Genomic DNA, 4,775 nt, shown 5'->3' on the forward strand with positions numbered 1-4,775 from the left:
TAATCACTGCCACCAAGCTACAAGAGCTTCGTGATGAACTATAATATTCAAGGGATGGATAAGATGATTCCCGAGCTCTTCGCAATGCTAAAGGCTGCGGAGGTAGAAATCAAGAAGGAGCATCAAGTGTTGATGGTCAACAAGACCACCAGTTTCAAGAAAAAAAGGTAAAGGGAAGAAGGGGAACTTCAAGAAGAACGGCACGCAAGTTGCTGCTCAAGTGAAGAAGCCCAAGTCTGGACCGAAGCCTGAGACTGGGTGCTTCTACTGCAAAGGGACTGGTCACTGGAAGCGGAACTGCCCCAAGTATTTGGCGGAGAATAAGGATGGCAATGTGAAAGGTATATTTGATATACATGTTATTGATGTATACCTTACTAATGCTCGTAGTAGCGCCTGGGTATTTGATACTGGTTCTGTTGCTAATATTTGCAACTCGAAATAGGGGCTCGGATTAAGCAAAGATTTGCTAAGGACGAGGTGACGGTGTCACGACCGGTTTTCCAATAAAAATGTTTATTGAGAAACCAATCTTTTGAGTCCAGCATGAGAAAAATCCTCCTTACCGGTAGACAAATTCTTGATACAATAAGCCAGTAGCATAAAATATATTACAGGGTCGAGCTATGGTTGCTCAACCAAATTATTACAAGCACGCCAATAATTATACATAATGGCAGACATGACACAGTGGTGTGGAGGCATACTACTGACTCGAGGATAGGGTGGTGGTGGAAAAACACAGCGGGGAGTGAGATACATGACTCTAAAACTGGCATCTCATCGAGCGTCGAGGTGAGGCTTGATGAATTTATTTGGTAGCGGAAGCGGATATAATACAGTGACCAAATCCAGGCTCGTACGAGACTGACTGGGATTCCTCTAGGCGTCGGACTCGCTATCAAATTCTTCATCCATGAGATCGCCTTCGTCAGCATCTGGCCAAATCAACAAGCCAGGTGAGTACTTGAAAGTACTCACAAGACAGTTCGGACGTAAGATATAACAAATGCATGCATGGATGCATCATGATTAATTTTAACAGTGGCACATTAATTTGTAAAAACAAGACAGGTAAAAAGGGGGTTGGCGGTAGTCCACTTGAAAACCCAACAAAATAACTGTAAACCCAATCGGGTGTCTGAAGCGACACCTCGATAGGAAGATAAATAAATAAATCATGCCGCAGTCGGGCGTCTAGGCGACACCACATAAAGGGCTTTAAAAGAAATGCCACAGTCAGGCGTCTGAGCGATGCCACATAAAGGGCTTTAAAAGAAATGCCACAGTCGAGCGTCTGAGCGACGCCACATAAAGGGCTTTAAAAGAAATGCCACAGTCGGGCGTCTGAGCGACGCCACATAAAGGGCTTTAAAAGAAATGCCACAGTCGGACGTCTGAGCGACATCGCAGAAAGGGCTTTCATTGAAAGTAAAATATAACAATGCCACAGTCGGACGTCTGAGCGACATCGCAGAAAGGGCTTTTATTCACAAGTAAATAATACTCATAATAAACATTCAATTCATGAAAATAAACGGGTTAGTCCATCCACAGGAATAATCATTTAACCGGACTTAGCACTCATGTGATTCACCGGAGTCTCTGTCATCAAAACTGACACTTGTTAGGATAAGATAATACTGAACTTGGACATGGAATAGATGATTCAAAGGAATATATGACTCTGCAGAGTTTGTACAAAAAAATTTCCCACAGCCAACAGATTTCCGTAGTCACGAAGGACTAGTTCCGTTTACGGTATTTTGGAAGAAAACACAGCTAACCAGTACACACCCATCCTACCTCTCGATGCCAGGAATCACCCTAGACATCGTCCAAGAAAAACTTTTGAGACGGGGAGATCACAATCTCGAATAGCATGGGATCAAATTTATATACGCGCGCTCTAAGGGGTGCCCCCCTCTCGGTCCCAACCGGAAACACCCATGCCCCCTGACCGGATGACTGGCTTTAATCCAGGGCCATGGAACCATCATCACGGCCTCTCCTTTTGATGTGTACGAGGAAAGCGGTTTGCAACTTACTAAGCCATATTCCTTGCGGAAAACATGTGGTAGTACAGGGAAGAGAATGGGAGGAACTGGACTGAAACGGGTTGATACTGAAGTCATATAGCCTGGCATAAGACTGGCATGCTACAACACTGCCATCTTACCCATCCTCAAGCCAACACATGGCCATACATACTCACATCCATCAACTTATGGACTTTCGAAACTCACTTGCCTCATTGTTGCATGTAACATGACATTCGTCGGTATGCTCATCAACATGCCATGAAACTACTTAATGCAAACATGCCAAAACAATCATCATATCAAAAGTTCAAACATGCTTTCCTAGTTCAGAGTAGTCGGAGCCTAGCTCGGTGAAGTTCGCGGTCTCGTCACCTCCTTCGGTATCTACGGCATAAAGAAAATATACGCGCTATCATGAATACCGTGAGGTGCACAAAAATTTCTCCAAATATTTTTCAAATAAATCTGATAAAAAACTCGACAAAATTTTAAGGAGAAAAGAAAAAGAATCAATCAAAAATACTTTTCTATTAAAAAGTTATAAGGGTTTTAGTCCAGGGACTCATCTGTAATGAAACAGAAAGTTCCCAGGGGCTAACTTATAAAAATAGAAAACGATTCGAATAAGAATGCGCCGGCCCAGCGGGAAAACGCATTTGGCAGAAGACGTTTTCAGAAAACGGCTCGCTTAGAAAGGCCAGAGAGGCTGACAGGCGGGTCCCGCCCGTCAGGTTTGAATATTCAAACGGGGCGGCAGAGCTCGACGGTGCCCGAGAGCCGCGGTGGTCGCCGGCGGCGATCCACGGCGAGGCAGGGGGATCGAAGATTACCTCCGTGTTCAGGGCGCCATTCCGCGTCGGTTGGTGGTGGTGGTGGTCGCCGGCGAGTACCACGTCGACGGCGAGCCTTGCTCCGGCGGATGGCGGTTCGGGTGGTCGAGGGCCTCGTCGGAAAGAGCTGCGAAGGCCAAATTGATGCTGGGGTTAGCTCACTGGGTGCTAGAGGAGGCTATAGACGAGATTAGGGCGCCGGGGACGGCCTCACTGGAGCGAATCGAGCTGGTGGCCGAGGCGGAACGGGGCGGCGCGGGCCCGTCGGCGGCAGGGAGCACGTTCCGTGCTTGCCGGGCCACGGCGACGGTGCCACGGGCGTGCGCTGGCATGGCAGGGACACGCGGAGAGCCAGAGGCGTTGGGCGGCGCCGGGTGGCGTGGCGAGCAGGCTCGGGCCCTCGCTGGCCGCCACGGGTGGCGCAGCCACCGCAGAAACTGCCAACTCTGGCGATGCTCGCCGCCACCGACACTTGTGCCCGTCCAAGGGGGCGTGCGGTGCTCTGGCCAGGGAGGAGAGGCCGTGCGCAACGCGCTAGGGGGCACTGGTGATGGATGACAAGCCACTGACGAAAAACGACACTGACTGAATTCTGAAAATCTGAATTTTTCTGAAAGTCTACGGAAATAGTGCCGGCCAAGTGTTCGACGAAATGATTTTGGCATGTGGAGAATTTTCCTTGAGCTGAATTTTGGTGGGGTGGTCTCTCATTGCACCAGGAGGCTGCCTGAAGTTTTGTGGAATTTTTGGAGAAGTGTAGATATGAATTTCACCAAATTTGTCAAATCTGGTCCAAACTTGCAGTGAGTGAAATTTGAAATTTTTTAAAAGAAGAAGAGTGGATCAAGATGGTTCTAGGTTGTGGGTACCAAGGACTATCCAGGGGAGTTGGTTTGAGATAAAAACTCAAAGGCAATGAGGTACTTGCTTTGAAAATCACTCAGGCTCAAAATAATTGGCAGAAATGATTTGAGAGATAAAATAATTGAAATAAAATCCAAAACTTGTTTGGACTTGTTGAGACAGAGAATTTAGATTGTTCAAAGGTGGAGGGAGGGATTTTGAGAAGATTTACTATAGGAGACATGGTAAAACCATGGGTGGTTTTCAAGATAAGAAAAACCTCAAAATTCACAGAGTTCTTTTTATAAGAAAAAGAATAATTTCCAAAAATATACTTTGAGAAGGAAACCATTAGAGAAAGAGTTTTAAGTGATAAAACACCATAGTTTGAAGAAGATACAAAAATAAAAATCCTTGCCAAAGAAGTTTTTTAAGAGGAAGGTTTTCTGGAAAAAAATTAAATGGCCTCTTTTCAAAAACCAACAAAGTTTTTGCTGAAAAACCAAATAAAATTTTGGAGTTTCACAACACCTACCCCCTTAGGAAAAATCTCGTCCCCGAGATTTCAGCTGATCCTTAAATAAGTGTGGATGCTCTGTCCGAAGGAAATCCTCCCTTTCCCAGGTTGCTTCACTTTTGGTGTGATTGCTCCACTGAACTCTGAAAAACTTGATGGTTTTCTGTCGGGTCCTCCTTTCAGACTCCTCTAATATCTTTACTGGGTGTTCTCGATAGGTGAGGTCTGGCTGCACGTCAATGTTCTCATGGGATACTTGCTTCTCTGGTTTGCTTACGCACTTCCTTAATTGAGAGACGTGGAACACGTCGTGGATGTCGGACAATTCTTCGGGTAAGTCTAGCTGGTAGGCTACAGTGCCTCTTCATGCCACTATGCAGAATGGTCCAATGAATCTTGGTGCTAACTTCCCCTTAATCTTAAACCGTAGCAGTCCCCTCATAGGTGATACTCGTAGGTACACAAATTCACCGGGTTCAAAATTGACCCCACAATGTTTCTGATCGTAATAACTCTTCTGTCGGCTTTGAGCGGTCTTGAGTC

Source organism: Triticum aestivum, chromosome 5A (assembly GCF_018294505.1).
Source record: "Triticum aestivum cultivar Chinese Spring chromosome 5A, IWGSC CS RefSeq v2.1, whole genome shotgun sequence".
Taxonomy (NCBI): Eukaryota; Viridiplantae; Streptophyta; class Magnoliopsida; order Poales; family Poaceae; genus Triticum; species Triticum aestivum.